The following is a 24,157-nucleotide window of genomic DNA, read 5'->3' as shown; positions in this document are numbered from 1 at the left end:
AAAAGGGCACTGGAACTTTTGATTTCCAACTGACTGAGCCCCATCCAAAGCCTATTCGCCTATTCGACATGGAAGTGGTTCTGCGGAAAAATAAATGAATAAATTAATTCATTAAATAATCAGGTGTATTTACGCGCGATCGTGCTGTACGATCTACACTGACCTAATGAGTAGATTAGAACTGTCAATGTCACATTTAATTATACTTTGACTTATCAAAGAAGAACAGATGGGGAATTTTCATGAAGGAGCGTGGGGCGAGTCTGTGGTGGTATTTTTTTTGGGGGGGGGGGGATAACACGAGGGTCGCGGGACCAGATGGGAGGAATACAAGATGTCTATGGGATGCAATATTTAAAATAAAAATGAGGGTCGTGATTCCGATTTGTCCCTCCATATTGTTGAAAGTCCAGATCATGTAGTTCTTTTTGATGAGGCAACTTTAATATTTGAAGCAAATGTCTTCCAACATTCTTTTAGGAAGGCAATTGGAATTTAAAAAATCCACAAATAAAGACTTTGCTTTAAATAGAGACACTGGAGATATTCCTATAAAACCAATTTACAATAATTTAAAATTAAAGGGTTCAAATAGCATTTCTCTTCAGTTTAAATTAAGATCATCTGACCAAACTTTTAATGAAAATTAGGTCAGTAGACAAGGTAAGTCAATCTCTAAGCAGAGAATCCTTGCCCAATCTAATTGGTGAATAATCTTTCTTTCATTATGGTTTTTTGGTATGCTTGATTCAGTCTTTCTTCTGCTCAGTTTGAGTTAATTCAAAAGGTTAGTTTTCATTCTTTCTTTTTTTTAGCACTTAAGACGGCTTGGTGGAAGTCCCTGACGAAATATCTGCCTCTATCATTTTTGCTTCCTTTTTGTCCGCTGGCTGACATTACCCTCATTTTTCTCGGCTATTTAATACTACTATTTTTTTCTTGTTTGTCATATGTCAATCTTGCTTGTATTTCTACCTTTAACAGTTCACAGAACTAATGTAATTTCATTTCAGCTAATATTTCACATTTTAAAATTATAATTACCTGTACTATAATACACTATCGTTCTGATAACAATAGGCCCAAATCAGACAGACCGCCTTTAAAACCGCGGAACACAGCTATACACAAAACAAAATCATATTCAATCCTTTTTCTGCCAGCCTCTTCGCGCTTTTGTGCTCTGAAAATTGCAAGGCGTCGTAAAATATTTCAGTAAAATATGTAAGATACCCGTAAAATATGTAAGATACCCGTAAAATTGGTAAAGTACGTAAATTAGGTAAAATAGGTAAAATACCCAATTTTACCGTGACCAATTTTACCAGTTACAACACTACTACTTACACATAATGTGATTGATTTAGTTCAACAATCCCCCCACCGTATCCTGAAATATTCACCCTGAATGTCCTTCGCCTTGTTGCACACCAAGGATTAAGAATGCCCTCCTTTCCTGACAGCAAACATCCTATCCTACTCTATTTTATCGTAGGCCGAATTGCATAACTTACAGTCCTTGTCTCATGACCTGTGGGAGGAGGGAGGGTTGACACAGAGGCATAATTATTGGACCTTTCAACTATGCTTAAACAAAATGACAATGTCAAAATTTTGATCGGGTGTATTTTTGTAATTGGGGACATGGGACGGGGGCGGGTTGCCCTCAAGGCCCTTTTGACTATTAAAAATGACATTACAACTTTCAATGTAAATTTTAATGTGCTCCTTTCGAAGTTCCACCACCGCCTCCTTCAAGGTTAAGCGCCTTGGTGGAAAAAAGTACTACGTAGAGGCCACGTTGCTGTTTACTTAGGCAGCACTGTGCTGCCAATGATTTTATAATTCGATTTACTTTGAATTTTTAATGACTGGAATCATTATGTGAGGGGATTTCTGAAATTAGCTCAATATCCAGTCTAATTCAGTTCAGTGCCACCATGTGTTTTAATCCTCTAAGTCTCCTTTTCATCCCCTTCATCTCCTTTCATCAGCGGATATTTAGTTTCTATTAAGTGTACTTACTTCAGAGCCAACGGTAAGGTCGCTGGCCCTTTAATAGTAAAAGTTGAGGAAATTGAGATGCTATATTTTTTTTTTTTTTTGAAATGCTGTGACAACATACTGTTTGTCCTTTTTTTAATGTTAGTTTTTTTTCTTTATTAGAATGTAATGGATGTTAAGCTGTTTTTTTCTCTAAGATTAATATTTCATTTTTTAGATTCTCATGGATGAATCGAATTTCAGTTCCTTTAAAATATCCACTTTTGACTTTTCACGGTATATGCGTCTTGATTCAAATGCAATAAAGTCTCTAAATGTATTGCCAACACCGGGCCAACCAACTCTTCACAGTCTAGTCGGGCTACTTGATAAATGCAAAACACCTCAAGGTAATTTATGTATATTTTTTTTACCGGTATATTCAAGTCGGCTCATCGGTACCTGGGTAGAACCTCCCTGAATATCACGTTGTTGCTGCAGCTTGCTCATTTTGATACCTGAGAAGTTTAAACTATAGGCCTATCTAAAAACTAGCAACGGGCAAGCAACGGGCACTAGGAACTAGCAACGGGCAAGCCAGTTGCTAGTTCCGAATTTCAGGGAAATCAATAAGAAAACGTAGAATAAAAAAGAATTAAGACCTTCTAGAGCCAACACTCCAGGGTGTCAAATAGACATTTCAGTTGCTGAATGAACACGTAGATGACATGATAATGCTTCCATGCATGAAGGGTACCAGTTGAACCATTACTTCTTAAAATTTTACAATAAGAAAATTAAAGTCAATATTATATAATAATTAATAGGGTACAAATGTATGGTAATGTATCCCCCCCCCAGAACCAGACCTGTGACGTCATAAGACTCATAAAGGTTTTTTTCTTTGGTTGGTCTTAAGATTTTAAATATTTGTTTTTGTGAGAAATTATAGATGGTTGTTCATACTGGTATTCAGAGAGATACTGTCATGCCATCTATTCTATTCATATGTTTTCTCAAATGGTGCTAGAACTAAAAAGCTTCTGATCTGGCTTTAAATATTTTTAAGTCTGGAAATTAGCAATCTGCTACCTTCAGTGTTGACTCGAATTAATGCCTACCCGGGTACAAACGCCCTGACTTCAGTGATAAATTTTCAAACCTTTAAACTAAGTAACAACAAAATCAAAAAGATGCTCTTTAAAACTTAAAAAAACAATTCTACTGTTTCGAATTGGAAAAAAATTTTTAAGTAGTCTTTTTAAATTCAATTTGCTTTCAATATTTTTTCTCTGTGAAAGAACACAGATAAAATCACATGCATAAAATTCGGGCCCGTTTGTCCACACTTTTCCTCGGGGAGTTTTGATTGTGTTGATGACTTCGGGTTCAAATAGTAATTTATCGTTTTTTACCTATACCTTTGTTTCTACCTCTTTGAAGTTTAAAAAAGTTTTCAAGTAGTCATTTTAAATTCAATTCTCAGTTGCTTTCAATTGTTTTTTGCTGTGGAAGAAAAAAGATAAAAGCAAACGTATAAAATTTGGGCCAGTTTTTTCTCCACTGTTCTTTGGGGATTTTTGCTTGTGTTGATGACTTCTAGATCAAATAGTAATTTATCGTTTTTACCCTAAAGGAACTATCAGAAACCACTAGTACTATAAGTAGGGACTAGTTTTTCAACCATTTTGACGCGAAACATCTTTTTCGTTTAATTAATCTATATTTCTAATGATTTGGAGTGACACAGGGACGATCATTACGACATTTATTATAATCATTTCAAAATCCGTGTATTTTGCCTGATAATGGTGTTTTTTTTCCTCCATAGATGTCATATCCTATTTCAAACTAACGAAATATTTGTTTCAGTTGCTTACATTGAATTAGCTTACGTTCAGTTGTCTTAAATAGCGATATAAATAAGTAATATGTTCATTCCAGGCCAGGCTACTTTGCGACAAAGATCAAAAGGACAAGATACATATATCACTGTATTCATTGATTTCAGATCTATCCATTCACCAATCCATAATAATTATATTACTCAGAATTTTTCTTAGATAATAATATAGAATAGCTAAAAAAAAAAAGAAAAAGAAAAAAATTCAATTTTAAACCATTTTACATCAAATATCAACGTATTTTTAATATGTAGAAACCCTGTAAACCGAACTTTATAAATTCAATTCGGTAGATGAATAGAACTGAACTTCGGAACTTTGAATTGGCTTGTGCCCTTTTTAATAGTCGAAAGTAATTAGAAGGCAACTAACACCCCTTTCACACCCACCAGGTTCTAAAAGACATTAAATCAACAGTTTAAGATATACATTTTAAGATAGCTATTTTTGGTCACTCAGTTGAAAGCTTAGCAAATTGTACCGTCGAGCAGGAAACTTCCCCCAAAGAACTCGGGGTACGAAGTATTAGTTATACATTGGGGGCACATCAGTTTCAGTTTTAATCTTTGTCGGGGCAAGGTTACAACCCTCGGGGCAAGGGTTGTAAGTTATGCCCTGGGGGCATATAAGGTTTTTATCGAAGGCGTTGTCGTAGAAACTTGAAAAAGGGCTTATCCGCGTGGAAATTAAGAGGTCTAATGCCCTTTGTGATGCTTAACAGTGATTTAAGGGTGACTAACCCCTCTATATTCCCCATCAATCCCCCAAACACATCTAATACAAACTTTGTAATACTCATTACAGTCAGTGCTGAGGATTTCAAGATGGAAAATATTGTTTTTGAGGAGGAAACTCCCCCACCCCCCTCAGGGCAAGGGTTTTAAGTTATGCCCCGGGGGTATACAAGGTTTTTATAGAAGGCGTTGTCGTAGAAACTTCAAAACAGGCTCATCCGATTGGAAATTGAAAGGGCTAGTGCCTATTTTAATAGTTGAAAGTGATTGGATAGTGACTAACGCCCCTCTCACGCTCACCATTTTCCCCGAACACATCTGCTCTTAAAATTTAACCAAATCAAAATAGCGTAAGTGTATCCAAGCTATCAAAGAAAGTAAACAGATTTTTTTTGCGAAAGTTTTTCATTTCAGGTCAACTAGAGGAGGTATGGAACTAAATTAAACACTACTATTTGTGTCCATATTTTTAAAAGGGTGTCTGTTGTTAAAAATTGCTGAAAATTTTTCTTCAGCATACAAATAGCAGGCCAAACTATAAAGTCTTAAAAAACGAAAAGATTTAAAGTATTATTTTCTTTTTCCCTGAAAAGATTATGACAATATAAAACGAATAGAAATTAATTAAAAACAGCTTTTTCCACAAAATAGGTCTTTCAAAGAAAAGTAAAGAACTCCATTAAACAAAAAATGAAGAAAAATAAAATCAAATAATCTACCAAGTGTGAAACTACCACAAATCAGCATCGATAAATAAATGAAACTCAAAACGAACAGAAATTACAATAAATAACCGATTCAAACACAAAACGATCGTCAAATAACATAAGTTGGACTCAAAATCCCTCTGCCTTCCCAAGGCCAGAACAAAATTGGCACTTTACTTAAAAAAATACAAACAAATTTGTATTGTCAGTTTAATATGCATATACTGATATTTAGTAATCAAAATGTTAATATTATTTGATTTATTAAAGTTATAAAAGTAAAAACCTTTATTTTTTTCTGTAAAGTGCAAATTTTGTTCTGGCCTTGGGAAGGCATAGGGGTTTTGCGCCTAACTTATGTTAATTTCTGCTCGTTCTGAGTTTGATTTCGTTATTTATTTTAATTTCTGTTCGTTTTGGGTTTCGTTTATTTATCGATGCTGATTTGTGGTAGTTTCACGCTTGGTAGATTATTTGATTTTATTTTTGCTCATTTTTTGTTTAATGGAGTTCTTTACTTTTCTTTGAAAAACTTATTTTGTGGAAAAAGTTTTTTAATTAATAATACAAAAAGATGCAGAAAGTAATCTGTCTTGGCTCTGAAAATAACTTTCTTAGTTATCATATCATGTTGGAATAACGCAGAAGACAAAATTATTTTTTTGAGACCTGAAATCGATATTTTGTATCTCTTCTACGTTTTTCGATTCGTTTGACTAATTAATTTTTGTTTTCGAATTATTTACCTCTTTTCAATTTCATACCTCTTCCCAAGAAAGTTGGAGCTTTCAGGAGGCATATAGCGGGCATTGGTCAAGCTTATGTGAAGACCCTGACAGTTTTAGTTTTAGGGGAGAGAGGGGGTACTTGCCCGGGTGCAGAAATTTTAAGGGTGCAAAATTTCAAATAAATAATCTAACAGCTATAATGATTTTGTAATTCTTGAAATCATGTTTTATTAAAATAAAGTAGAGGGTGCCTTTGGCAGTAAGCACAAGCAAATTTAATCCAAAATTTTCATTTTTCCTGTATCTTCATCACTATTCCTTGAAAATAAAAGCAATTAGCAATAAAAGTAAAATATTTTGGTGATTTAGATCCTATTCAGTTGTCCCATGGACTCCAAGACATGAAGAAACTAATTCAACACCGATACATTTCCTTAAAGAAACCTGAAGATGTATTAGAATTAGTTGCGCAATGCGGAGATGAAGGGGTCTTCGCAAACATAAAACTTGTCTATCAAATATTATTCGCAATTACAATTCTTGTGGTCAGTATTGAGAGGTCATTTTCCTTAGACCATATATCCTCCAGAGCCAGGACTGGCGCACAAGGCGTGTACGAAACCTCGCCAGACATCATGGGACTGAGCTGCAGCCCTGACGTCCTCCCACTGTGGTTGTCTAGACATATCTCCTCTACTCAGATTCTGTTCGTACTACCGTTGCAAGGTGTGTCTTGGACGACCTCTTTTGCGCCTTCCTTCAGGGAACCACTCATAAAACGTACATGTTAATCAATCCTATGGTCTACGAAGGATGTGGCCAAGGTGCGTCCATCTCTTACATTTCAAAGGGTTGTTAACTAATGGTAGACCATTTTTCAGGCAAACTCCTATGTTTGCGACTGTTTCCAGTCATGATGTGTTCAGTGTTCTTCTAAGGCACATATTTTTGAGGGCTAGAACGTATTTCTCCAGCTGGACGTTTAGTTTCCATCAGTCACTTTCATAAAGGAGAATTTACATCAAATTGATATTCATGAGGCGGTGCTTCTATCGCATAGAGCAATTACTACTGCGCCAGATTGGTTTCAACTTATTAATCCTCCTTCCTCCTCTTGTCCGCTTGTCCAATCCTCCTCTTGATTTCGTTGGCTGTTTCGCCATCCTAATCAATCCAACTTTCTTTTATTTTTGTATTTCAGTGTCAGCAGAGAGTAAGATGTAGCCATGTTGTTTGTCTTACTGACATTTGCTGTAAGCCCCACTTTTCCGGCCTTTTCATCTATGGCGTCGATCAGCAGCCGCAGTCGCTGTTACTCTTCTTCCATAAGAACAACATTTTCAGCGAAATCTAGGTCAGAGATCTATTGACTGCAGTACTTTACTTCAGATCCTAATGACTGCCTTAGAATGTTGTCTATAACAATAACAAACAGGAATGGGGATATAACAAATCCCTATTTAACACCAGACATTATCTTGGAGGAAGGTGTTTCCTCATTTTCTGTTTGTACACAACATTCAGAATCTTTATAGAATGCGATTTTCAGTTTGATTAGTTTATCCGGTAATCTATAAAAATTAAAAATCTTCCATAAAATCTTTCAATCAACGGAATTGAAAACCTTTTCAAAATCAATGAAGAGTATGTATATTTTTTTTTGTACCATTCTCTGGACTCTTCAACCATTAGTCTAAGAATGAAAATAAGATCAGAGCAAGACCTACCAGGTTGAAGGTCCTACCAAGACCTCCAGTTGTCAGAGATTCGCGCATCGCCCTTAATGAAGAGTTTGACCAGTATACTCCTAGTCCAATCTTTTGGGACTGTTTTGTTATTCCAGACGACCACTAGGAGAGCAGTCCAAACAGTTATGAAGGCTCGAAGGGATGTCTTCGGCATCTTGGCCGGGATCCCATTGACTTCAGATGCACATCCAATCTTAAAAATTTTTCACCGCTGTCGGCACTTCTTTGGTGCGGGGGGGGGTCACCAATTATTTAAATTAATAATAAAGGTAACAGCGCAAAATCTAAGAGGTACAAAATTATTAATCGTTAATTAGAATATAACTATAAAAATGAGAATCAATCAAATGGGACGAGATAATTAAGAATAGTGCAGAGGCTAAAGTAAGAAAAGTCAGATTTAAATAAATTGAAAAGTTTGTTAATAAAAAAAAATTTGGCCTGAAAATTTTGGGAGACAAGGGAGAGAACGCTAATCAAGATTTTGCTCCGGGCACCAGAGAGGCCAGAACCGCCACTGGAACCTGATCAGATATTTGTTTTTCTGTTGCATTGAATTTAGGTGGTGGAAATGCAGTGTCGTCATTAGAGTAACTCACACAAACAAAAAACGATAAATCGTTAAGCTCTGTATAGTTCAAATGAAAATGGATAGAATTTAAAAAGACGATTAATAATGGATTGATAAGGGCCACGTACGTGATAGAGCTTCTATTCCAGAGTTATTTCAAATTCAATGTGTTTAAACTATCTTAGAATTCATTATAATATATCGTTGGTATGTTGTGTGATTGTCAGCAATTGTGTATCTCACAGACTTTAAGATGTTTCAGTGAATTGTAAATTTTTCATTAAAATTCTAAATTTAAATTTTGCCAATTTTTTTTTTTTCAATATTTTGGACAGTTAATAGGAGTATTCATACACACCTTACTTAAAGGTTAATTGGATAAAGGGCCCCCATAGGGGAGTATGGAGGTATTCCCACCCCTTTCCCCTGAAAAACCAAAAGCCATACACTAGGGCTGTTTCCAACACCGATTAAAAAAAATATTTTTTTGGGAGAATCACTTTTTTAAACCTTACCCCCCCCCCCCTTCGTCCCCTTAGAAATTGTAAAATTTTAATTAACACAACTGTAAAATTTCATTGTCAAATCCAGCAGAAGAATTATATATGAAAAATACATATTTTTTTTTATAAAAATCTCTTTTTCAAGAATTAAATAATAAAAAAATCTCTATTTCTAGGATCCAGACTTTTAACACAGTGGGTGCGTCAGCCGTTAACTGACCTCCTGCAACTAGAGGCACGTCTAGATTTAGTCCAAGCATTTATTAATTGTCAAATGGTTTCATCCTTTCTGTCAGACGATGTGCTAAAGAGGATACCTGATTTTCAGAAATTAGCTGTGAATATGCTGAAAAAGAAAGGACCATTGCAAGATTACTACAGGTAGCCAGTTTGTCCTCTGTTATAGTTATAAATTATTAAATTATATCCCATTTTATAGACTAACTTTTGTATAGACTTTTTTTTCATAGACTAATTGTAAACTTCTTCTACTATGACACCAGCAAAGACCAAGAAACTTTAGTTTTTATTATTTTTTAGCTACAGCATATATTTTTGAACTCTATTATTATATTTCTTATAAGGATTGGTTAATCTAGCAAGTCTTCATGCCAGCGAATCTAAATTGATTTTAATAACATAAATAATAATTTAATTTCAACATATCTTGAAAATTATAATATAGTATTAAATAAATAAAAAGAAACATAAGAAACAAATTTTTACTGAGTCACTAACATAACATTAAAAATTAAAAAATAAACAGGGCAAAGTACTTAAACGTTTAAACTAAAAAATAAATTGAAAAAATTCTAATATTCTACTCACGTATATAAAAGCTGCACTTATAAAAATCACTAAACTTATCATACCACGTATCAAAATATTGTTAATAGAAATTTCTTGTCCGTTTTTTAAGCTGAGGTCACCCCTGTAAGGGGGTGGGCACCCCCTGGTGTAAAACTGTTATTTATAACTATTTAAAAAAATATTTTAGTCCTGCAGTTAAATATTGAATTATTAAAATATTTAATTTTTATAATATATAGTATTGTTTGTTTATTTAATTGTTAATTAAACGAAAAACACACAAGAATTACGATTAATTTAGATCTCAGAGAACCGTTTTCATAGCAACAAAGATAAGTGACTGGGGATGCAATGTATTGGACTTAGAATTTATAGACTTAAAATTTAGGCTATATGTTTTCACATTAGGCTTACACATTTTGCATGCAGACCCGCTATACTTTAACTTAGCCTAACCTAATACTTCAACCTAATCTAAGCGGAGTTATTGAATGTGTTTCTTTTAATTAAGAAATACCATGTTTTCCTGAGAGAATCATGGTTTATATTAAAAACGCAAAACAATTATGGATGTTCTGGGATTGTTATGAAGACTCTGCTCTTAAATACAACATTGATGTTTCCATATTATCTTGTAATACATATAATAATGACAACAAAGGATAGCCTACTCTGCTCTTAAATACAACATTGATGTTGCCATATTATCTTATAATACATATAATAATGACAACAAGGGAGACTCTGCTCTTAAATACATCATTGATGTTGCCATATTATTTTGTTTATTAAAAAAAAAAACTTTCAGAAAAATAATTTTTTCAAATAAAAGTAAAGGCAATATTAATATTAAGCTCAGCAGATACAAATAATTGTTAAAATTTAAAATAAAAACGACCAGAAATTACTATTAAAGAATAAATGAAACCCAAAAGAAACATAAATTAAATAAACAATCATAGCAAAAAACATCCAATAAGTAATAACATGAATGAATAAATAGATCTTAAAGCGAGTAATGCTTAGATTCAATATGAAAATCAAGCTAAAAACGAAAAAAAAATTTCCTATTGAAGTATAAATGAAACTTAAAACGAACCGAAATCAAATAAACAATCAATGCAAAGATACATACAGTAGATATTGATGTAAATTAATAAATAAATCTTAGAACGAGGGAAACTCATTGAATGTGCAAATCAAGCTTGAAACGAACAAAAATCACTACAAACAAGAGTTTGGGTATCACCTCTTTCTCTCACTGTAAAATTCTAAAATCTACTGCGTCATTGGCGCTTTACTGAAAACCAATTTTATGACAAATATTTTCTTTTGTACTTAATATTCAAAATAAACATTAAAATTATAGTAAAATTTGGAACTGATGAGCTTTCATCAATTAATATCATTCTGCATCAAATATTCAGTATAATTTACTAGATCTTTTAAAGTTTTTCAAGACGAATATAGTTTCACTACAAACAAGAGTTTGGCTACTATCTCCTTCCTTAACTGTAAATGAAAACCAAAAGCATCCTGCCTCATTGGTGATTAACTAAAATAGAATTATATTACAAATATTTCCGTTTCCAGTTCTTACAGCATTGAAAATAAAAATAAAATTACAGTGAAATAAATTCTTGAACTGATGGATCTTTCAACATGTATGTATCATGTTGATATGTATGTATTTATGTATGTATCATTATACATCAAATTTTCGATTTGATGTTGTTTATACTTTCCAAGACTGTTCAAGATGCATATAGTTTTCAGTAAAGCGCCAAGCAGTAGGTTTTAGGCTTTTACAGTGAGAGAAGGAGGTGATACCCAAACTTTTGTGTGTTGTAATTTTTGTTCGTTTCAAGCTTGATTTGTATTTTCAATTTAAGTTTCACTCGTTTTAAGATGTATTTATTAATTTACATCAATATCTACTGTATGTATCTTTGCATTGATTGTTTATTTGATTTCTGTTCGTTTTAAGTTTCATTTATACTTCAATAGGAATTTTTTTTTTCGTTTTAAGCTTGATTTTCATATTGAATCTAAGTATTACTCGCTTTAAGATCTATTTATTCATTCATGTTATTACTTATTGGATGTTTTTTGCTATAATTGTTTATTTAATTTATGTTTATTTTGGGTTTCATTTAGTCATTAATAGTAATTTCTGGTCGTTTTGAGTTTGAATTTTAACAGGTATTTGTATCTGCTGAACTTAAGTTAAAAATTGTCTTTACTTTTCTTTGAAAAACTTATTTTTCGGAAAGTTTTTTTTAATTAATTTGTGTTCATTTTTGATTGCAAAAAGTTTCCAGTTTTTAAAAAATCCTTATTTCAAAATCAAACTTTTTAAAAAAAAATCAAATGTTCATCAAAGTATCAAAACTGGTATCAAAGTAAAAATACGAACGTTAAAAAATGGGTTTATTTCAACCTCGGAGTGTTTATTATCTGATGTTTTAAATATTTTTAAAAAAAGGGGGATATCAAAATTTTTATAAGATCAGTGTGTGGACTATGGGCGTTGGGGGGTGGGGGCTAATTAACTTTTGGTCCCTTTTGACTCTTTAAATGGGGACCTAGAACTTTCTATTTTCAATCAAATGAGCCCTCACTGAAGCTTATACGAGCATCATTTCTATAAGAACCATATATATCCCCAGAGTGTAACATACAACGCCTGGTCCTGGGCCCTGGGGGGCTGTGTCGATGCCAGAGTTTTAATATTTTGTGGTTGAACTATTTTTAACAAAATGGTCACCTCAATTTTTTATCGGATGGGTTTATCTATCCGATAAACCCAAAGGCGTGGAGGGCGGGAGGGGTTACTTGCCCTCTGATCTTTTTTCACTCTGAGAAAATGAACTACAACTTTTAATTTCCATTCAAATGAACCCTCTTTGAAGTTTATACGAGCATCCTTTTCATAAGAACCACAGACGGCCCCAGAACATAGCTTACAATGCCTGCCCCTCAGGGCCTTGGGGGGGTTGTGTTGATACCGGAATTTTTGTTATCTGACCTTTGAACCATTTTGAAAAAAAGGCTCTCAACGTTCTTGTCGGATGGGTTTGAGGAAAATAGGGCGTAGAGAGGGGGGCTAGTTCTGAATTTTATACGACCTCTCTACATAAAAACGTTATATATGCCGTGGCATAACTTCAAACACTTGGCCCCGGGCTCTAGGGGTTTGTGCAAACCTCGAATAGTTTTTTTTATAATTTTTTAAGTATTTTTAAAAAAATGACTATATCAAAATATTAATGGGGAGGGTTTTGGGAAATGTGGGCGTGGATGGGTGGGGGCTAATTGGCCTTCGATCTCTTTGGACTCCATAAAATTGAACTAGAACTTTCAGTTTTAAATCAAATGAGCCCTCTCTGAAGTTTATACGAGCATTTGTTCATACGGATTTAATGCTAGGGGGTTTGTGATTTGAGTCCGCTCAAAAGTTTATACAACCACCTCTTCCGCTAAAACCTTATATGCCCCCGCAGCATAATTTAAAGCCCATCCCCCGGGTTCTGGGGGGGGGGGTATGTTGAGCCCGAAGCTTTTGTTATCTGATCGTTGGACTACTTCACACAAACTGGAAATCTCAAAATTTTGATCGGATGCATTTGGAAAAACAGTGCGTGTGCGTGGGGGGGGGGGGGGAGGTGCCCACTGAGTCCTTTTGGCGCATAAAAAGAAAACAAAAAATTTCAGTGTCCAATCAAATTAGCCATTTCTGAAGTTTACATGACCTCTCCTTACATAAAAACCTTATAAAGCCCGGGGCATAACTTAAAACACTTGGCCCCGGGCTCTGGGGGTTTGTGCCAACCTCGAAGTGGTTATTATATTTTATTAGAAAAATTTTTAAAAAACAGGGTATATCAAAATTTTTAATGGATGGGTTTTGGGTAATAAGGGCGCGGGGGGGGGGCTAATTTCCCTTTGATCTCTTTGACTCTATAAAAGTGAACTATAATTTTTAATTTTAAATCAAATGAGCGCTCCTGAAGTTTATACGAGCATCCTTTCTAGATGAACCATATATGCCCCCAGGGCATAACTTACAACGCCTGTCCCCGGGTCCTGGGGGGTTGTGTCAACCCCGAAGTTTTACCATCTGATGGTTGAACTATTTTTGATTTGATTTTATTTATGCATTAAATTTTTTATTTGATACATTATGGGAAAAAAAGGCGTGGAGGGGGGGGGGTATTTGCCTTCTGATATCTTTTGAATCTTAAAAATTTAAATATAAAATGCAATGGACAAACAAATTAGCATCCTTTCCATAAGAACATTATATGCCCCCAGGGCATAACTTACTACTCCTGTCCCCGGGCCATGAGGGGTTGTGTCAACATCAGAGTTGTGTTATCTGACCTTTGAACTATTGTTAACAAAATGGCTATCTCAAACATTTGTTCTGATGCAATGGCTACCTCAAATTTGCTATCCGATATATTTTTGGAAGGGGGCCTTGGCGGGGGGGGCCCCTCGGTGGCCGCCGCTCACCGGTGTCTCTAAATATGGTATAAGAACTATTTATTTCCAATCGAATGAACCCCCTTTGAAGTTTATATGACGACCCCATCTATATGAATTACCTCTGGGAAAAAAATAAATGGAGTGTGGGGGCTATTATTATAAATAGGTATCTTTAGAGTATATTACTTTTTAACAATTTATTTATAAAATACTGGTATGTTTTACACCACTTTTCAATATCTTTAATAGTGTTGAGAACTTCTTTGTGCAGTTACACATGGGGGGACGCCCCCTCTAATTTGTTTGGTTGCTCTGTAAAAAAAAAAGTTTGGTAAAACTGTGGCAGTTTGCTCCAGGATTTTTCCAACACCACTAAAATTCTTTGTTTGGTTCAATAAAGACCACAAAACACTGACATGTCATCTACAGAAATTTTGAACTTGGTTGGTAAATGCAGCAGTTTTACCAACTCCTGCCATGATTTTAAAGATGGTACCACAATATTCCATTTTTTTTAAATAAACAGCATTAAAATAGTGACATGATCTGTACCAAAATCTGAATCTTGGTTGGTAAGTGCAGCAGTTTTACTGACTTTTGCAGTGATTTTATGTATTATATTCAAAGCAGACTTTATGCTAATTTTTGACAGAAACAGTTTGTAAAAATGACACAAAAAACTTTAGCGTAAAAAGTGAGGAATAGAGGAGGGGGAAGTCCCTTTCGTATATGGAATAAGTTCTGTTCGTTTTAAGTTTTGACGTAGCTCCTTACTTTCAGTTGAAAAAAACTTTTTTTTATTTCTGACCGTTTTTCAATTAATGCCAGGAAATCCACCTCGCTTTTCATAAAAATTTACCTCTCCCACCCCCACGTGTAAACACTGGACCGCTCGTACCGGTTCCATTCCTCACCCTCCCCCCTCCCACCCACGGGCCGTTATGCAACCCCGCCCATTACATCCGCGCTTAAACGTACGCACTAATAATTTATTTTTGATTAGTACTAAATAAAAAGACTAATGATCCTACTTTCTTTTAATGAAAGAATTGGAGGTCGTTAAGTTCTCATCATTTTTAAATTCATGCTTGAAATCCTCACTCTGTGGACAAGGGCACAAATACCGCCACACCACCCCCTGGACAGGTAAACCCTCTCGGGCCCCCCCGTCATGGTAGTACCGCGGGTACTCCAACGGTTATCTACACTCAAGAGATTTGCGGGTCTATGTCAGCATTTACATACAAATTTTACTTATAATCTTTTATAATTTAAACTGGATTTTAGAACTAGTATTAAACTTAAAAATTTAACATAGACAATAATTACTGTAGTCACAAAAAAGATGTCTAACATTACGTCACTAACCAATGGATTTGTCATGTCAGCACGTTCGCATCAGCACGCTGCGGGGGGTACTGTGGTTGTAAATGAATCTTTCCAGACCCTCATAGTACGACAAAGTGCCTTTTCAAAAGCACTCACCTATTAATATGTACATAGTTGTATATTCATCAATGAAGAATATAAAAGGAAAAAAACTTCATTAAAAAAAATAAGATGACAATTAATATTTATTAATTAATTAATGACAATTATACATGGGCCGAAAGAAATGACTCTGTGAGGTAAATTTATATGACACAACTGTGACCCCGTGGTACAACAATCATGAGTTAATTATTGATCTGTTATATAACTGTTTATATTAATTATAGGTAATTAAGAAGTGATTCGACATATCCCTATGCCAATATAAGTACTTTTATGTATTTTATTAGAAATAACATGGAACTGTATCTATTAGAATATGTCATCAACTGTAGAGTCACAACTCTACTATATTAAGTTACGAAATATATTTTATCTTAATAAATAAAAATGTTAACGAAAAGAAAGAGGAGGTGGAGGTTCTGAGCATCCAGTGTGCAAATTGGTTTGAATATTAAAATTAAGAAGACTAAGTTACTTAGAACAGAAAAAACTACTTTTGACGAGGGGCTGTGATATTAAGAGAAAGTATATAAAAGATACATCTTCACTAAAATGTGTATTATTATCAATAAGAAACCAGTGAATATGTAAAAAGTATAAGAGCAAAGTATCTTATTGATTATCTCAGTTTAAAATATTTTTGAAATCAATTACGCTCACTGTTAAAAATAAAAATATAAACGTGTAATATTCAGTCAATACAGTGTTAAATAATGGTTATGAATAAGTTTAACTTAGAAAGTCTTAGGAGATATGTTATGTATTGTCTACTGATACTTTTACGTCGACATATACTTACAAGGAAACATCTACTGTTCGGTACTGGTTCGTCTGAATTTAGATCAAACACGATCCTGAATAAAAATGTGGTTCGAATCCACTGTCGTTTTTTATAATGATAGGACAGGCGAGGCCACGATTTTATGATCAAAGTTGCAATGGTGTCAAAAATTGTGATTTTTAGCATCCCTCTAGTGAATAACAACCAGCAGGTCGGACACGAAGGTGAATGACAGGTGTTGTCAGACTGGCGTGAAACTTGACTTTCAGAGGATGGAGGGGAGTGTTAAGAAGGTTATCGATTGTTCGGAAGGGGAAGAGTGTTAATCTGTCGTGTCATTTGGGGTCTTGGGGCCGCTGTGAGTTGTCACCAGTAATAGCTGTAGAAGCGTATATGTAATTTTACACACACACATAAATCTATAGATACAGTATAAGATGTAAAGACTCACTTGATTAAAAACTTGGTAGATATTTATTTTTTATATTTAATTTTTGTTATTCCATACGTCCGAGGTTTTACTTATAGTAACAAATTGAGTTAAATCCGCTTTGTCTTCAAAGCGCCAGAAAAAAAACCATCATACAAGAGGTAGGTATTTACTATTGTGATTAAATTATAAAGTAAGACCTATTGTTATTACTCTCCCTCCACTCTAAAGTATTATGATTTGAGAACGTAAGTCATTAACCTATAAATTATTGCAGATATACGGTTTTTTTTTACTCTCGTTATGATTTCTCACGCCAAGTACGCATGATTTTTTTTCGGGAGGGGGGGGGCAACTTCGTGAGGCGGGGTGAAGTATACGAAAATTTGTGGAACAAAAAAAAAGTGGGATTTCGAGGAGGGGCGGGCCTGTAGGCCCCCCCCCTGCAGGATGTCCCTTCGTGACTGCCGATTGGCTGGTCTCAAAATCGGTAGGAAGCGGTCCGCATACTATAAAACCTATAATTAGAAAAATAATCACTAATCCTAATAATGACAATAGCAATAAGTTAAAAATTTAGGCAAATTCCTTAATTTTGCGCATTTGGCAATTGGCCCAATTAACTATTAACTAGCAGTGCAGTCTGTGTGAAGAGACGCATACAAAAAACTTCGTGTAAAGTCTGTTAATTTTTTCTTAATAATACTGTATGCATATTTATAAATCATTAAATTTTAAAATTTTCTATTAATATGTTTCAAACCAGTCTTTGTTGTTATTGAATTAAAAAATTACTCTATTCATTTAACTAATACCCTTTTTTTTTAAGCAATATCACATATGCTTTGATTTCCATTTCAAAAACCATACAGTAACAGAGAAACACATTGTAATAATATCGTGAATCCAAAGCTATTATTATTTTTACCGGCTGAAAATTTCACACAGAAGAACCAATCAGGTGGACTTTAACTTATCTTTCTTTTCACTGGCTTAGTATCTTACAGAGGTTTTAAAATAAATCAGTTTTTATAGGAACAAAGTTGTTTACCCCTAAAAATATACACGACAAAGTAATTGTCTTACATAAATCCGTCAAGGTTATAAACCAATGAAATTACTGTGCACTTTTTAACATTGACTTACATAAAAGTAATCTCTCTGTTTCTGTCTTCTATTGCGATAAATATTAAAAAGTAAATTATTTTTCATTTTCAAATTTATATTTAAATAATTATTATTTATCTCAGATTATATATAATAAAAATAAAAAAAATTATCATAAGTAAAAAAATAAAATAAACTGGCACACAAAAACCGCAAATCAAAAATAAATACATTAAAACACAAACACAACACTGACTGTTCAATATATTTTTATTTCTAAAAAATACTTAATTCAGAAAACAAAATTTAGTTTGTTCAGACAAAGTTAAGGCCCTTCAACGCTCGAGGACAATGATGGTCTTGCCCCCCCTCCCCCCGCACGCCCCACCACTAAGTAAACAAAAAAGCGCAGGTTGGCGCGCACGCAGACGCTCCGTTCCCGGACCGCCCACCCCCGGGCCCCCTCCCCTCTAGACACGGCGACGGAGTCCTTGGTCCTGTCTTTGATTTAAAAATTATACAGAAAAATTGTAGAAGACACTCCGACTGTACATTGTTTCTATCCATTTTATCAGAGGCTCAAAGCAACTGGCTCATGTTGACTTATTCAATTTTATTCAGATAAATCAGATGAATAAAACGGCTATTTCTCTAACAAACATATTTTTTTTCAGGAGATAAAACTTCTTCTCTAATCTTCAGAATACGGTGAAGAAAATTCATACTTTAAAATCCTTTCCCCTCCATCCTCCTCCCCACAAGGATAGCATCAAAATGATCCTTATGTACATTATGGAGTTTTTATCCAAATAATTCAACGCAGAATCTTTTATGCTAATTTAATTACATCTGAATCTAATTACATCAGTAATTTCTCATTGGTATGCCCAGTGGAGGGGAGAAAACTATCAACAATGCACCTGATTTTGATCCCCGAGTAGGGTCATACTTTACACACGCCAAGAGCTGTTTCTTCAAACGCAGAGTAAAAACTGCACAACGGAAGCTAGTGTGAAAGGACCTTAGTCACTGATAAATGAATAGCGAATTTGAAAGCTCTAATCTTTTTCATTGAAAATTCTACATCGACGATTTATTAGTGTGTTGATGTCGAATATTAGAACGATCTTTAGACCGTATCAAACCAACTTTAAAATCCTAGGAGGTTTTCTAAATATGACAAATACAAATGCTTCGACGTCTCTAGTCTAGCTCAAATTGAATCGTTAAGACTAGACTCAAATTGTTTAGGAAATTCACATCCTTTGTTGGGTTCAAACAAATTTAAAACTGCTGCATTTGGATTCATTAATCAATACCTTGGATAAATGAAACTTGAAATTTTCTTAACCTATTACGGAAAACCCTCTATTCGTATGGTTGTTTTTTTCTGGCTAAAACTTTTATAAATGAAAATTTCAAAACTAAACATACGCCAACAAAATTTTTAGATTTTAGAAAAAAGTATTATTAAGAGGAGGAGTTTATTACACGTTACCAAAAAAATTACAGAGACTTGGTTTAAAATATAGTTGTTATATTCAATTGATAACTAGATGATGTACTCTGTCCGGATCGGTAATAATAATAATATTTTATCAAGGACAGGAGCAGGGGTCAAAACAGAGTGATTTTAGGAAACTATTTCCCAGACAGTGAATTCAGGTCCTAGGTCGCTCTCGGGGGGGGGGGGGTATAGAATCACCGTGAATGGGGAGTACAAGGGATACGGTAAGGTATAAGGGAAACCCTTAATTAAAATAGCAACCCGGACTCGAAGTTATGAGAGGAGGGTAAATTTTTTCGAGAGAAAATGACCAAGCGACGTCGCTATTCAATATTTTGTTTAAATTTCTGTTCAAAAGAGAATTTTTCTTGATTCTTTCCAGGAAACTTTGTATAAAAAGATATTCATTTTATTTTAGAAAGTTACTTTAGATAAATATCTAAAAACAGGTGTCAATACTACATTTTTCCAGTGCGTAAACAGAAAGCTTTTATGTATTTAAAACACAATTTAGCCTTCTGGAGAAAATAAGTTTTAAACTCCGATCCAAATCGGAAATGAACCGAATTTCATTAGCTGAACAGAAATTTTTTCTGTCAAGACACAATTCTACTCAAATTATTCACGTACAAAAAATATAAAAAAAGCATATATGATAGCTTCATTATCATTACAACACTTAATTTTAAGTTATAAAAATATAACCAAGTTTTATTTACCGCATTTTAGTAAAGTTTTTACTTGAAAAGTCAATTTGAAACAATAAAAAATTTCCGAAAACCCAAAAAACCAAAAAAAATTTTCTTCACGTACAAATAGTCTTCACGTACAAAAAATAGAAAAAAATAAGATCTGATAGCTGCATTATCCGGGTCCTGAAATAATCTAAATTAATTAATGTAACTAATCTAAATAAGTCTAATTAAATCAAATCTAAATCGCGTAAATGAAGTCTAATTCACGGTTTATTGCAAGTAATTAAATGAACTGAATTTGACAAATGTTTTAAAAAATGTTATTTTGCCAAATTAAACACTTAAGTTGCTTCACTTTATCAAATTAAGATAGCTGCAATTATGTTTTTTCATTTAAATATAAAACAAGAAATAATTAAAGTCGAATTATGGGTGTAAAAACCTGATTTACACAGATTTATATAATTATATGAATAAAAGACTTAAATAATGAATTAAATATAGGATAATGATAGGCTTAAACAATAGTCTTAAAAAAGTGGAAACATACAGCTCAAGAGCATTCGGCAACTTAGGCCATCAAATGCCAAAAAAAATACTACTATTTATTTCGTTCTCTGATTCAACACTTCATTTTAAGTTATACAAATATAACCAAGTTTTATTTACCGCATTTTAGCAAAGTTTTTACTTGAAAAGTCAATTTGAAACAATAAAAAATTTAAGAAAACCCAAAAAACTGTTTAACTTAATGAATCGGTTAAATAATTTACAAATTTTTACTCATAAAGGAATACTGTGAAATATTTCATAAGAATATCCAGACGAGGTTCAATTTGTAGAAAATGTGTGTCTACCAGAAGGGGCGTAGCTTCACATTTTTTATTGAAATGTCCCGAGGGCTCGCCCTCCGTATTTGAAAGGGGATTTGGATATTTCTTATTTTTATAACAATTTTTTTGGTGGTGTTCACAGACCCCCCCCCCCCGCAAAGACTACTATTTCTACAAATTAAGTATACCTCTCTTTAGTCATTTAAATCACGTATATTGGAGTATATTAAATATAAACGAATATTTACAAAAAAAGTAGAAAACAGAAGTATTAGAAATATATCTTATATATTCTTATACTTATTATTATATTATTATACTATTAGTAAAATATTTAGTATTGTTTTTACCATTCCGTGGAACCAACAACATCAGATAAACAAGACCCACTTGTTCCCAATACAGTTTTGAACCCCCCCCCCCCCCCGATTAGATTAGTTATTAATATTTAAAAAACAGATTCCTAAAAATAAACTATTAAATAACTTAAACTGTGGTCACACTTTGGGTCATTTTCAATCTTGAGGACCGAGAAAATGTATTGTAAAAAACTTAACACTTAACCGGTTTCTCACACTTATTTGTTCTTAATTTAGATTTAATATTTGATTTTTGAGACTTTATGTGTTCACAGTTGCAACTACTAAAAAGTGACTCACACATCATAAACATTTTGTTCCTATTCATTATATATTGGGTAGAAAAAATTTTTACACGAGCTTCACTCTTAAACAGTTTCTAACCAGTATGACTTTTTGTATGACTTTTAAATGTCACTTTTTTAGAAATTATTTTGTTACGTTCCTAACATTTACACTGATATTCTCATTTATGCACTCTGTTGTGAATTATTATATTTTAACCTCTAGACCTTTTCTTTTTAAATAGCTCAAATTGACTACTTCGATGATGACATGTAAACTATTTTTTTATTTTACTTTACTTTTTTTATTAATTTTCTAAAAAAAGAAATATATTTAAAATATATGAAAGTTAGAACTTCTCATATCAGTTTAATGTCTTAAGATGGAACTGACTTTATCTTTCTTACTCACAAACCAAAGAATCTCTAATCATTTTATATTCAAAGATATTTTTTTATTTTTATTTCTGAGTATATTTTGTATCATGGAATATTTGAAGAAGATATGAAATAATTCCGAGAAAAGTGCAATGCAGGAGAAAAAAAGGTGGACAATACACAATAAGTTATATAAAATTAAATCAAGTATGATGATAAAACTAATAGTCAGAGCTCGGTGTCAAGTCTGATAATATGTCGACGTTTTCGATTTTATCAATAACACCTCGGTGTGGAGCGCCAGACCAAAAAAATATAAATTTAAAAAAGGTGAAAAAAATAGACAAATTAACGACTTTTTACATTTCTAAAACTTTTAAAATATTTTAATATATAATTTTTTTTGCCGTAGATTAAAGTAGATTTGTTATTTTTAAAATAATAAAACGAGTTAAACTTAAATTTAATATTCACATATATACTTTAAAGAAAAAAAATATATAAACAGACTAGTTTTGAAGTTACAACCTTCTTTAACTGTAAAAGTATAAAACATAATGTGTCAGTTGCGCTTTACTGAAAACGAATTATATTAAACATATTTTCTTTTGTAATTATTACAATATTGAAAATAAACTTAAAAATTACAGCAATAATTAAATTTTGAACTTATGATCTTTCAGCAATTAATATAATTATAAATCAAATATTTTTTAACCAGACTCTTGTCTTTAATACATAAACTAGTAATTTCAAGTATATATACCATCCACCATCAAAATACGCGATTTAAAACAAAATCTAAATAAGCAATTTATAAATTATATTTGAATTAAATAAAAAAAAAACAAGGATATAAAAATTACATAACGGATAGAACTTAATAAATAAAAAATAAATAAAATAGTTATTAGATAACCTTTTCGGTAACCAACTAACAGATTAGCTATTACATAACTTTTTTTTAATTGTTTTTTAATAATATAATTGTATCGTACTATGATTAATGGAGATTAACACAATAGGCTGGTAGGAGGCAATTTATAATTATGACTAACTTCTTGGCTTTTTATACTTTACGGTCGCTCCTTAATTTCATTTTAAAAAACTTGTTTTTTTTTATTTATTTTCGTTTTCAGTTGATGCAGCTTTTATTTTTGCTCGCAATCATTGAATAAGTAAAAAAAAATTTAATGAAAATTTCAATCTTATTTTTCTAAAGTTCTGTCTATGAATGTGTCTCTGAAGTTATTTACAAATTAACTGACGTAACTAACTTCTATAGTATTATATTTTTATTCTTGCTAAAAATAAAAAGTTTCAGTTTTTTTCAGATATGATATTGAAACCAATGTACTGGATTTTCTGATACTTAAATCTGACGGTGTGATTTTCATTAAAATTTTTTCACTTGTAGAGGATGTTTCCCCCCTCCTTAAAAAATCAGGTAAATTTTCTCAGGCTCTTAGCATATTATTAGTAATACTAAATTTAATAAAATTTATATATTTATAATAAAATTTAAAATAAAATTCTTTTTATAAATTTATTGACATAAAAATTACGCTTTAAAATGTTTCTATTTATTTTTCTAATTATAGTATGTTTTTTTATAGTTTTTTTTTTATATCGTCGATTTTTTTAATAATTTTGGGTATGGCTCATCGTATTAACTAAAAAGATATTTTCGTTAAAAATTAAAAAAAAAATATATAAAAACAACAAAGAAAAAACCCGTATTTAAAAAGATAATATAGATATATATTTAAATCACTAAAAAAAACTTTTGCTTACCTAGCGTGTTACTCCCTGTTGGGATACTTCCCTCATAAACATAATAATCTATTTTCTTTTTAAATTATAATATTGCTGATTACTTTCATTTTAAAACACTTGTTTTTTTTTAATTCAATTTCTGGTCATTTTTTATATAATGCTTGGAAATCCGGCACCCCCTTCAGAGAAATGTCACGGCCCACCCAGAAACATCCTCCACGGAAAGATTCTCCCGAGTAGCCCGCTCCTCTAGCCCCCCCTCCCCACCAGAAAAAAATCCTTCCTGAAAATGGATGTATACTTCACAAAAACCAATACAATATGTAAGCAATGGGCA

Source organism: Artemia sp. Qi Xiang Cuo, unplaced genomic scaffold (genome assembly GCF_049724085.1).
Source record: "Artemia sp. Qi Xiang Cuo unplaced genomic scaffold, ASM4972408v1 HiC_scaffold_23, whole genome shotgun sequence".
Lineage (NCBI taxonomy): Eukaryota > Metazoa > Arthropoda > Branchiopoda > Anostraca > Artemiidae > Artemia > Artemia sp. Qi Xiang Cuo.
The sequence above is the reverse complement of the archived record's forward strand: the minus strand, read 5'-3'. Positions refer to the sequence as shown.